The sequence below is a fragment of the Salvelinus namaycush genome, chromosome 27 (genome assembly GCF_016432855.1).
Source record: "Salvelinus namaycush isolate Seneca chromosome 27, SaNama_1.0, whole genome shotgun sequence".
In the NCBI taxonomy this organism is placed as follows: Eukaryota; Metazoa; Chordata; class Actinopteri; order Salmoniformes; family Salmonidae; genus Salvelinus; species Salvelinus namaycush.
Window position 1 is genome coordinate 3,377,431 of NC_052333.1, and position 13,454 is coordinate 3,390,884.

General features: G+C 48.3%; 1 pseudogene; it reads right to left on the reverse strand.

The window, feature by feature from the left end:
• Positions 1-13,454, reverse strand: part of LOC120021997 — a 142,623-nt pseudogene that overhangs the window by 91,241 nt on the left and 37,928 nt on the right.

Sequence of the window (13,454 nt, forward strand, 5' to 3'; positions counted from 1 at the left end):
GAGGATTTTCCCAAGGTTGCTGTTGACGTATATCCCACGGTAGTTATTGAGGTCAAATTTGTCTCCACTTTTGTGGATTGGGGTGATCAGTCCTTGGTTCCAAATATTGGGGAAGATGCCAGAGCTGAGGATGATATTAAAAAGACAATTGAAATGTGTGGTCTGTATATTTTATCATTTAATTTAGGTTACCATCAACACCACAGCCTTTTTGGGGGTTAAGGGTTTGTATTTTGTCCTGTAGTTCATTCAATGTAATTGGAGAATCCAATGGATTCTGGTAGTTTTTCTCTGTCTCTCTGTCTCTCTCGCTCTCTTTCTATCCTTCTCTCTTGCTTTCTCTCTCTTTCTCTGTCTCGCTCTCTCATCTCTCTCCCAGTACAACCACAAGCTTCTCTTCCTCCCCTCTCTCCTGTCCCTCTTCCCCGTGCCTCAATGTTTAGGCTATATATTCCATACTCACCGAGACTCCTTCAAATGAGCTGGTGTTGAGGGCACGGTAGATCTCAGCGGTGATATCTCGGTTGTTGTAGTTGAAGTCTTCCAGCCTCCGGCCCTTGGCCTTCAGGGGCCCCACAGTCTTGTTGAGGGCCAGAGCCAGGGCCCACACTGCATCGTAGGCCAGAGGGGCCTCTTGGAACCCCCCCGTCTCCTCAGGGTTCTTACCCCCCAACTTAGACATCAGCTGGTTCAGGAACTCCTGAGACGTCTGGAGGAAGAGAGAGAGGATGGCTTAGAACTGTGTAGGTGTGTGTGTGTGGGGGGGGGGGGGGGGGGGGGGGGGGTGGATGTGTTTGGGGAGGGAGGTGTGCACAGCTGGGAGCACCAGGTTGACATCCTGTTTCCCCAGTGGGGCGGGGTCTGTCTGGGTACGGGCCAGATGTTCTTCTGTTCTCTCTAGGATGTGACACCCCCCCCCCCCCCCCGTTGGCCCAGGAGGCTGTTCTGTCTGGGCTGAGCTCCAGACACTTTCTACCCTTGCAATGGGCAGGTCCCATCTACGATAATATCCCTCCACCCTGGTAAACTGGCTCAATACAGTCATCACTCCCCTCTAGCTGTTGGAGAGATTGGACATGGCTTTTGACAAAGTTGTTTACCACATATTTATCCGCCGTGCGACGGGTTCCAAATAAACGGCCTCTACATAACAACGGCCAGGGCGACCTGGAGGCAGCGTTCATTAGCAGACACACACACGTGCCTGATGAAATGAAGGAAATCAGTTTCCATATGTTTCCTGTTGCCTCCTGTAATAAAAGATGAGAGATGAGGTCGGTGTTGTGTTATTGATAGCTCATCCTGAATGGAGAGAAAGAGGATATTTTCCCAGAATCCCCTGTCTGAGTCTAAAAGAGAGGTGTTAAATGTCATCACTTCAGATGGGTAGCTGGCAGAGTGGTTGACAGGCGGGGTAGCTGGCAGAGGGGTTGACAGGAAGGGTAGCTGGCAGAGGGGTTGACAGGAAGGGTAGCTGGCAGAGGGGTTGACAGGAAGGGTAGCTGGCAGAGGGGTTGACAGGAAGGGTAGCTGGCAGAGGGGTTGACAGGAAGGGTAGCTGGCAGAGGGGTTGACAGGAAGGGTAGCTGGCAGAGGGGTTGACAGGAGGGTAGCTGGCAGAGGGGTTGACAGGAAGGGTAGCTGGCAGAGGGGTTGACAGGAAGGGTAGCTGGCAGAGGGGTTGACAGGAAGGGTAGCTGGCAGAGGGGTTGACAGGAAGGGTAGCTGGCAGAGGGGTTGACAGGAAGGGTAGCTGGCAGAGGGGTTGACAGGAAGGGTAGCTGGCAGAGGGGTTGACAGGAAGGGTAGCTGGCAGAGGGGTTGACAGGAAGGGTAGCTGGCAGAGGGGTTGACAGGAAGGGTAGCTGGCAGAGGGGTTGACAGGAGGGGTAGCTGGCAGAGGGGTTGACAGGAAGGGTAGCTGGCAGAGGGGTTGACAGGAAGGGTAGCTGGCAGAGGGGTTGACAGGAAGGGTGATGACAGAGGGGTTGACAGGAAGGGTGATGGCAGAGGGGTTGACAGGAAGGGTAGCTGGCAGAGGGGTTGACAGGAAGGGTAGCTGGCAGAGGGGTTGACAGGAAGGGTGATGGCAGAGGGGTTGACAGGAAGGGTGATGGCAGAGGGGTTGACAGGAAGGGTAGCTGGCAGAGGGGTTGACAGGAAGGGTAGCTGGCAGAGGGGTTGACAGGAAGGGTTCTGGCAGAGGGGTTGACAGGAAGGGTAGCTGGCAGAGGGGTTGACAGGAAGGGTAGCTGGCAGAGGGGTTGACAGGAAGGGTGATGGCAGAGGGGTTGACAGGAAGGGTGATGGCAGAGGGGTTGACAGGAAGGGTAGCTGGCAGAGGGGTTGACAGGAAGGGTGATGGCAGAGGGGTTGACAGGAAGGGTAGCTGGCAGAGGGGTTGACAGGAAGGGTAGCTGGCAGAGGGGTTGACAGGAGGGGTAGCTGGCAGAGGGGTTGACAGGAAGGGTAGCTGGCAGAGGGGTTGACAGGAAGGGTGATGGCAGAGGGGTTGACAGGAAGGGTGATGGCAGAGGGGTTGACAGGAAGGGTGATGGCAGAGGGGTTGACAGGAAGGGTAGCTGGCAGAGGGGTTGACAGGAAGGGTGCTGGCAGAGGGGTTGACAGGAAGGGTAGCTGGCAGAGGGGTTGACAGGAAGGGTGCTGGCAGAGGGGTTGACAGGAAGGGTAGCTGGCAGAGGGGTTGACAGGAAGGGTAGCTGGCAGAGGGGTTGACAGGAAGGGTAGCTGGCAGAGGGGTTGACAGGAAGGGTAGCTGGCAGAGGGGTTGACAGGAAGGGTGCTGGCAGAGGGGTTGACAGGAAGGGTAGCTGGCAGAGGGGTTGACAGGAAGGGTGCTGGCAGAGGGGTTGACAGGAAGGGTAGCTGGCAGAGGGGTTTTTATATGGGCCCTGCTTTTGACCAGGGCCCATATAGAGAATAGGCTGCAATTTGGGATGCAGCGCTAGACTGAAGTCCGCTATTACTTAGCCTCTGAGGGGAGGCTGTGTGACCTGGCATCAGGAGGGGAGGCTGTGTGACCTGGCATCAGGAGGGGAGGCTGTGTGACCTGGCATCAGCAGGGGAGGCTGTGTGACCTGGCATCAGGAGGGGAGGCTGTGTGACCTGGCATCAGGAGGGGAGGCTGTGTGACCTGGCATCAGCAGGGGAGGCTGTGTGACCTGGCATCAGGAGGGGAGGCTGTGTGACCTGGCATCAGCAGGGGAGGCTGTGTGACCTGGCATCAGCAGGGGAGGCTGTGTGACCTAGCATCAGCAGGGGAGGCTGTGTGACCTGGCATCAGGAGGGGAGGCTGTGTGACCTGGCATCAGGAGGGGAGGCTGTGTGACCTGGCATCAGCAGGGGAGGCTGTGTGACCTGGCATCAGAAGGGGAGGCTGTGTGACCTGGCATCAGGAGGGGAGGCTGTGTGACCTGGCATCAGGAGGGGAGGCTGTGTGACCTGGCATCAGGAGGGGAGGCTGTGTGACATGGCATCAGGAGGGGAGGCTGTGTGACCTGGCATCAGGAGGGGAGGCTGTGTGACCTGGCATCAGGAGGGGAGGCTGTGTGACCTGGCATCAGGAGGGGAGGCTGTGTGACCTGGCATCAGCAGGGGAGGCTGTGTGACCTGGCATCAGAAGGGGAGGCTGTGTGACCTGGCATCAGGAAGGGAGGCTGTGTGACCTGGCATCAGCAGGGGAGGCTGTGTGACCTAGCATCAGCAGGGGAGGCTGTGTGACCTGGCATCAGGAGGGGAGGCTGTGTGACCTGGCATCAGGAGGGGAGGCTGTGTGACCTGGCATCAGCAGGGGAGGCTGTGTGACCTGGCATCAGAAGGGGAGGCTGTGTGACCTGGCATCAGGAGGGGAGGCTGTGTGACCTGGCATCAGCAGGGGAGGCTGTGTGACCTAGCATCAGCAGGGGAGGCTGTGTGACCTGGCATCAGGAGGGGAGGCTGTGTGACCTAGCATCAGCAGGGGAGGCTGTGTGACCTGGCATCAGGAGGGGAGGCTGTGTGACCTGGCATCAGGAGGGGAGGCTGTGTGACCTGGCATCAGCAGGGGAGGCTGTGTGACCTGGCATCAGAAGGGGAGGTTGTGTGACCTGGCATCAGGAGGGGAGGCTGTGTGACCTGGCATCAGGAGGGGAGGCTGTGTGACCTGGCATCAGCAGGGGAGGCTGTGTGACCTGGCATCAGAAGGGGAGGCTGTGTGACCTGGCATCAGGAGGGGAGGCTGTGTGACCTGGCATCAGCAGGGGAGGCTGTGTGACCTAGCATCAGCAGGGGAGGCTGTGTGACCTGGCATCAGGAGGGGAGGCTGTGTGACCTAGCATCAGCAGGGGAGGCTGTGTGACCTGGCATCAGCAGGGGAGGCTGTGTGACCTGGCATCAGGAGGGGAGGCTGTGTGACCTAGCATCAGCAGGGGAGGCTGTGTGACCTAGCATCAGGAGGGGAGGCTGTGTGACCTAGCATCAGCAGGGGAGGCTGTGTGACCTAGCATCAGCAGGGGAGGCTGTGTGACCTGGCATCAGGAGGGGAGGCTGTGTGACCTGGCATCAGGAGGGGAGGCTGTGTGACCTGGCATCAGGAGGGGAGGCTGTGTGACCTGGCATCAGCAGGGGAGGCTGTGTGACCTGGCATCAGCAGGGGAGGCTGTGTGACCTGGCATCAGAAGGGGAGGCTGTGTGACCTGGCATCAGGAGGGGAGGCTGTGTGACCTGGCATCAGGAGGGGAGGCTGTGTGACCTAGCATCAGCAGGGAGGCTGTGTGACGAGATAAAACAGAGAGAGAACAGAGGAAAACAGAGAGAGAACAAAGGAAACGAGAGAGAACAGGTGAACATAGATGTACAGAGAGAGACACAGGTAGTAGAAACATATGGAACAGATGGAGACGAGAGGGAACAGAGATAAACAGAAGAGAAAAAGAGATAAACAGAGAGAGAACATAGGTAACCGAGGGAGAACATAGGAACCGAGGGAGACAGAGAAAAACAGAGAGAGAACAGAGGGAACAGAGGGAGAACGACTGGTACAGAGGGAGAACATGAGATAAAACAGGGGAAAGAGATAAACAAGGGTGCAGAGATTAAAACGAGATAAAACAGAGTTGTTTAAAAGAGAGAAAAACAGAGCTAAAACAGAGGGAAAACAGAGATAGAACAGAGAGATATAACAGAGATAAAACAGAGATAAAACAGAGATAGAACAGAGAGAACAGAGAGAGAACAGAGATAAAACAGAGAGAGAACAGAGATAAAACAGAGGAGAACAGAAGTTCCCACAGTGAGAAACAGAAGGGAACAGAGAGAGAACAGAGATAAACAGAGGGAGAACGAGCTAACAGAGATAACACAAGAGAGAACAGAGATCAAACAGAGACAAAACAGAGGGAGAACAGGCAGAGGGCACAGAGAGAGAACAAGATAAAACAGAGGAGACATAGATAAACAGAGGAGAACAGAGAAAACAGGAGATAACAAGGAACAGAGAGAGAACAGAGGGAAAACATAGAGGGCGAATCAGAGATAAACCAGAGAGAGACGAGAGAACAGAGGGAACAGAGGAGAACATAGGGAACAGAGAGACACGAGGGTAAACAGAGAGGGACAGAGATTAAAACAGAGAAGACCAGAGAGAACAGAGGGAACAGAGAGAGAACAGAGGGAAAACAGAGAGAGAACAGAGATAAAACAGAGAGAGTAACAAAGGAACAGAGGGATAACAGAGTAACCAGAGAGAGAACAGAGGGAACAGAGGGAGAACAGAGATAAAACAGAGAGAACAGAGGGAACAGAGATAAAACAGAGGGAGAACAGAGGGAACAGAGGGAGAACAGAGATAAAACAGAGAGAGAACAGAGGGAACAGAGGGAGAACAGAGATAAAACAGAGGGAGAACAGAGAGAACAGAGATAAAACAGAGAGAGAACAGAGGGAACAGAGGGAAAACGGAGAGGGAACAGAGATAAAACAGAGAGAGAACAGAGGGAACAGAGGGAGAACAGAGATAAAACAGAGAGAACAGAGATAAAACAGAGAGAGAACAGAGATAAAACAGAGAGAGAACAGAGGGAACAGAGGGAAAACGGAGAGGGAACAGAGATAAAACAGAGAGAGAACAGAGGGAAGGAGGGAGAACAGAGATAAACGAGAGAGAACGAGGGAAAGAGTGAGAACAGAGATTTTAAAGAGATAGAGAACAGAGGGCACAGAGATAAAAACATAGAGAGAACACGGGAGAACAGAGATAAAACAGAGGAACAGAGTAGAACGAGATAAAACAGAGAGAGAACCGAGGAACAGAGAATAAACAGAGAGAGACCAGAGATAACAGAGATAGACAGGGGAAGCAGAGATAAACAGAGAGAGAACTGATATAAAAACAGAGAGAGAACAGAGATAAAACAGAGAGAGACATAGGATAAAACAGAGAGAGAACAGAGATAAAAAGAGAGATAACATAGAACAGAGGAGAACAGAGGGAGACGATTATAAACAGGAGAGAACAGAGATAAAACATAGAGCGAACAGAGGAGAATCAGAGACTAAACAGAGAGAGAACGAGGGGAACAGAAGGGAAACAGAGGAGGGAACGAGGATAAAACAGAGAGAACAGAGATAAAACAGAGGGAAAAGAGGGTGAACAGAGATAAAACAGAGAGAGAACAGAGGGAACAGAGGGAGAACAGAGATAAAACAGAAAGAGAACAGAGGGAACAGAGATAAAACAGAGGGAAAAGAGGGTGAACAGAGATAAAACAGAGAGAGAACAGAGGGAACCGGGGAAACAGAGATAAAACGAGTGAACAGGAGAACAGGATAAAACAGAGAGAGAACAGAGGGAACAGAGGGAAAACGGAGAGGGAACAGAGATAAAACAGAGAGAGAACAGAGGGAACAGAGGGAGAACAGAGATAAAACAGAGAGAACAGAGATAAAACAGAGAGAGAACAGAGATAAAACAGAGAGAGAACAGAGTGAACCGAGGGAACGGAAGGGAACAAGATAAAACAGAGAGAGAACAGAGTGAATGGAGGGATAACGAGATAAACAGAGAGATAACAGAGGGAACAGAGGGGAGAACAGAGATTTAAGAGAGAGACAGAGGGAAAAGAGTGCAACGGAAGAGGGAACGAGATAAAACGGAGAGAACAAGTGAACAGAGGGAGAACAGAGATAAAACAGAGAGAACAGAGATAAAACAGAGAGAGAACAGAGATAAAACAGAGAGAGAACAGAGGGAACAGAGGGAAAACGGAAAGGGAACAGAGATAAAACAGAGAGAGAACAGAGGGAATGGAGGGAGAACAGAGATAAAACAGAGAGAGAACAGAGGGAACAGAGGGAGAACAGAGATTTTAAAAGAGAGAGAACAGAGGGAACAGAGATAAAACATAGAGAGAACAGGGAGAACAGAGATAAAACAGAGTGAAACAGAGGGAGAACAGAGTAAAAACAAGATGAACAGAGGGCACGAGAAAAACAGAGAGAGAACAGAGATAAAACAGAGAGAGAACAGAGGGAACAGAGGGAGAACAGAGGGAGAACGGAGATAAAACAGAGAGAGAACAGAGATAAAACAGAGAGCGAACAGAGGGAGAACAGAGATAAAACAGAGAGAGAACAGAGGGAACAGAGGGAGAACAGAGAGGGAACAGAGATAAAACAGAGAGAACAGAGATAAAACAGAGGGAAAGAGGTGAACAGAGATAAAACAGAGAGAGAACAGAGGGAACAGAGGGAGAACAGAGATAAAACAGAGAGAGAACAGAGGGAACATAGGGAGAACAGAGATTAAACAGAGGGAACAGAGATAAAACAGAGAGAGAACAGAGAGAGAACAGAGATAAAACAGAGAGAGAACAGAGATAAAACAGAGGGAACAGAGATAAAACAGAGAGAGAACAGAGATAAAACAGAGAGAGAACAGAGGGAACAGAGGGAAAACAGAGGGAGAACAGAGGGAGAACAGAGATAAAACAGAGAGAGAACAGAGAATAAAACAGAGAGTGACAGAGGGCGAAGCAAGAGAGAACAGAGGGTGAACAGAGAGGGAACAGAGAGAGAACCGAGAGAGAACATGGGAACAGAGGAGAACATAGAGGGACAGAGATAAAACAGGATAGAGAACAACGATAAAACAGAGATAGACAGAGGGAACAAGGGAGAACAGAGGAACAGAGGAGAACAGAGGAACAGAAGGGAACAAAGCATAAAAAAGGGAACATAGATAAAACAGAGGGTGAACAGAGATCAACGAGATAAAACAGAGGGAGAACAGAGATAAAACAGAGAGAGAACAGAGATAAAACAGAGAGAGAACAGAGATAAAACAGAGATAAAACATAGGGAGAACAGAGGGAACAGAGAGAGAACAGAGATAAAACAGAGGGAGAACAGAGATAAAACAGAGGGAGAACAGAGATAAAACAGAGAGAACAGAGGGAACAGAGAGAGAACAGAGATAAAACAGAGGGAGAACAGAGATAAAACAGAGAGAGAACAAGATGAACAGAGAAGAGAACGAATAAAACAAGATCAAACAGAGGAGACCAGAGGAACAGAGAGAGACAGGAGAGAAAAAACAGAGGGAGAACAGAGATAAAACAGAGAGGAACAGAGTAACAGCAGAGAGAGACAGAGGAACAGAGAGAGAACAGAGGGAAAACAGAGAGGGACAGAGATAAAACAAGAGAGAACGAGAGAACAGAGGTAACAAGGGAGAACAGAGGGAACAGAGAGAGAACAGAGGGAAAACAGAGAGGGAACAGAGATAAAACAGAGAGAGAACAGAGAGAACAGAGGGAACAGAGAGAGAACAGAGGGAAAACAGAGAGGGAACAGAGAGAACAGAGATAAAACAGAGAGAGAACAGAGGGAACAGAGGGAGAACAGAGATAAAACAGAGAGAGAACAGAGGGAACAGAGGGAGAACAGAGATAAAACAGAGAGAACAGAGGGAACAGAGATAAAACAGAGGGAAAAGAGGGTGAACAGAGATAAAACAGAGAGAGAACAGAGGGAACAGAGGGAGAACAGAGATAAAACAGAGGGAGAACAGAGAGAACAGAGATAAAACAGAGAGAGAACAGAGGGAACAGAGGGAAAACGGAGAGGGAACAGAGATAAAACAGAGAGAGAACAGAGGGAACAGAGGGAGAACAGAGATAAAACAGAGAGAACAGAGATAAAACAGAGAGAGAACAGAGATAAAACAGAGAGAGAACAGAGGGAACAGAGGGAAAACGGAGAGGGAACAGAGATAAAACAGAGAGAGAACAGAGGGAATGGAGGGAGAACAGAGATAAAACAGAAGAGACAGAGGGAAAAACAGAGATTTTAAAAGAGAGAGAACAGAGGGAACAGAGATAAAACATAGAGAGAACAGGGAGAACAGAGATAAAACAGAGGGAACAGAGGGAGAACAGAGATAAAACAGAGAGAGAACAGAGGGAACAGAGATAAAACAGAGAGAGACCAGAGATAAAACAGAGAGAGAACAGAGGGAACAGAGATAAAACAGAGAGAGAACAGAGATAAAACAGAGAGAGAACAGAGATAAAACAGAGAGAGAACAGAGATAAAACAGAGAGAGAACAGAGATAAAACAGAGAGAGAACAGAGGGAACAGAGGGAGAACAGAGGGAGAACGGAGATAAAACAGAGAGAGAACAGAGATAAAACAGAGAGCGAACAGAGGGAGAACAGAGATAAAACAGAGAGAGAACAGAGGGAACAGAGGGAGAACAGAGAGGGAACAGAGATAAAACAGAGAGAACAGAGATAAAACAGAGTGAAAATGAGCGTTGAAACACGAGATAAAACAGAGAGAGAAATGAGGGAACAGAGGGAGAGACAGAGATAACAGAAAGAGAACAGAGGAACAGAGACAAAACATACAAAAAGTAAAAAGGAGTGGTGAACAGAGATAAAAACATAGAGGAATCAGAGGGAACAGAGGGAGAACGAGATAAAACAGAGGGAGAAACAGCGAGACAGAGATAAAACAGAGAAGAACTAGGGAACAGAGGGGGAAAACGGAAGGGAACCAGAGATAAACAGAGAGAGAACAGAGGGAACAGAGGGAGACAGAGATTAAAACAGAGAGAACAGAGATAAAACAGAGAGAGAAACAGAATACACAGAGAGAGAACAGAGGGAAACAGCGTCAAACGGAAAGGGAACAGAGATAAACAGAGGAGAACAGAAGGGAATGGAGGGAGAACAGAGATAAAACAGAGAGAGACAGAGTGAACATGAGGGAGACACAGAGATTTTATAAAGAGAGAGAACAAGGGAACAGAGATAAAACATAGAGAGAACATGGAGACAGAGATAAACCAGAGGAACAGAGGGAGACAAGAGATAACAGAGAGAGAACAGAGGGAACAGAGATAAAACAGAGAGAGACCAGAGATAAAACAGAGAGAGAACAGAGGGAACAGAGGGAGAACAGAGGGAGAACGGAGATAAAACAGAGAGAGAACAGAGATAAAACAGAGAGCGAACAGAGGGAGAACAGAGATAAAACAGAGAGAGAACAGAGGGAACAGAGGGAGAACAGAGAGGGAACAGAGATAAAACAGAGAGAACAGAGATAAAACAGAGGGAAAAGAGGGTGAACAGAGATAAAACAGAGAGAGAACAGAGGGAACAGAGGGAGAACAGAGATAAAACAGAGAGAGAACAGAGGGAACATAGGGAGAACAGAGATTAAACAGAGGGAACAGAGATAAAACAGAGAGAGAACAGAGAGAGAACAGAGATAAAACAGAGAGAGAACAGAGATAAAACAGAGGGAACAGAGATAAAACAGAGAGAGAACAGAGATAAAACAGAGAGAGAACAGAGGGAACAGAGGGAAAACAGAGGGAGAACAGAGGGAGAACAGAGATAAAACAGAGAGAGAACAGAGATAAAACAGAGAGTGAACAGAGGGAGAACAGAGAGAGAACAGAGGGTGAACAGAGAGGGAACAGAGAGAGAACAGAGAGAGAACAGAGGGAACAGAGGGAGAACAGAGAGGGAACAGAGATAAAACAGATAGAGAACAGAGATAAAACAGAGAGAGAACAGAGGGAACAGAGGGAGAACAGAGGGAACAGAGGGAGAACAGAGGGAACAGAGGGAGAACAGAGATAAAACAGGGGGAACAGAGATAAAACAGAGGGTGAACAGAGATAAAACAGAGATAAAACAGAGGGAGAACAGAGAGAAAACAGAGATAAAACAGAGGGAGAACAGAGATAAAACAGAGAGAGAACAGAGATAAAACAGAGATAAAACATAGGGAGAACAGAGGGAACAGAGAGAGAACAGAGATAAAACAGAGGGAGAACAGAGATAAAACAGAGGGGAGAACAGAGCATAAAACAAGAGAACAGAGGGACAGAGAGAGAAACAGAATAAAACAGAAGGGAGAACAAGATAAAACAGAGAGGAACAGAGATAGACAGAGAGAGAACAGAGATAAAACAGAGATAAAACAGAGGGAGAACAGAGGGAACAGAGAGAGAACAGAGATAAAACAGAGGGAGAACAGAGATAAAACAGAGAGAGAACAGAGATCAAACAGAGAGAGAACAGAGATAAAACAGAGAGAGAACAGAGGGAACAGAGAGAGAACAGAGGGAAAACAGAGAGGGAACAGAGATAAAACAGAGAGAGAACAGAGAGAACAGAGGGAACAGAGGGAGAACAGAGGGAACAGAGAGAGAACAGAGGGAAAACAGAGAGGGAACAGAGATAAAACAGAGAGAGAACAGAGAGAACAGAGGGAACAGAGAGAGAACAGAGGGAAAACAGAGAGAGAACAGAGATAAAACAGAGAGAGAACAGAGATAAAACAGAGAGAGAACAGAGATAAAACAGAGAGAGAACAGAGATAAAACAGAGAGAGAACAGAGGGAACAGAGGGAGAACAGAGGGAGAACGGAGATAAAACAGAGAGAGAACAGAGATAAAACAGAGAGCGAACAGAGGGAGAACAGAGATAAAACAGAGAGAGAACAGAGGGAACAGAGGGAGAACAGAGAGGGAACAGAGATAAAACAGAGAGAACAGAGATAAATACGAGGGAAAAGAAGGGTGAACAGAGATAAACAGAGAGAGACCAGGGGACAGAGGGAGAACAGAGATAAACAGAGGGAGAAACAGAGAGAACAGGAGATCAAAACAGAGAGTAGAACAGAGGAACAGATGGAAAACGAAGAGGTAACAGAGATAAAAACAGAGAGAGAACAGAGGGAACAGAGGAGAACAGAGATAAAACAGAGAGAACAGAGATAAAACAGAGAGAGAACAGAGATAAAACAGAGAGAGAACAGAGGGAACAGAGGGAAAACGGAGAGGGAACAGAGATAAAACAGAGAGAGAACAGAGGGAATGGAGGGAGAACAGAGATAAAACAGAGAGAGAACAGAGGGAACAGAGGGAGAACAGAGATTTTAAAAGAGAGAGAACAGAGGGAACAGAGATAAAACATAGAGAGAACAGGGAGAACAGAGATAAAACAGAGGGAACAGAGGGAGAACAGAGATATTAAAGGACGAGAGAGAACAGAGATAGAGATAAAACAGAGAAGAGACCAGATGAATGAAGAAGAGACGAGAACAGAGGCATTAAAAACAGAGGATAGAAACAGAGAGACGGGGAGACAGAGATGATAACAGAGAGAACAGAGATAAAACAGAGAGATAGTAAGAGAACAGAGGAAAAACAGAGAAAAAACAGAGAGAAACAGAGCGGCAACAGAGGGAGAACAGGGTGAGAACGGAGATTAAAACAGAGGAGAGAAGAACGAGATAAAATAGAGAGCGGAACAGAGGGAGAACAGAGATAAACAGAGAGAGAAACAGAGGGAACAGAGGAGAAACAGGAGGGAACAGAGATAAAACAGAGAGAACAGAGATAAAACAGAGGGAAAAGAGGGTGAACAGAGATAAAACAGAGAGAGAACAGAGGTGAACAAGCTGGCGAACAGAGAATTAAACAAGTAGGCGAATAGAGGGAACAGAGAGAGAACAGAGATTTAACAGAGGGAACAGAGATAAAACAGAGAGAGAAAACCGAAGAGGAGAGATAAAACAGCGATAACGAGAGAGACATCATAAAAACAGAGGGAACAGAGATAAAACAGAGAGAGAACAGAGATAAACAGAAGAGAGAGGAACCAGGAACGAGAAACAGAGGAGAGATAAACAGAGGAAGAATACACGAGAAGAGAATAAACAGAGGAGAACAGGATAAAAAAGAGTGACGAGGGAACCAGAAACGGAGAGAACAGAGGGAGAGGAGAACAGAGACGGGACGAGATAAACAGAGAAAGAAAATATAAAAACAGAGGGAAAAGCAGCGGTGAACAGAGATAAAACAGAGAGAGAACAGAGGGAACAGAGGGAGAACAGAGATAAAACAGTAAAGAGAACAAGGGAACAGAGATAAAACAC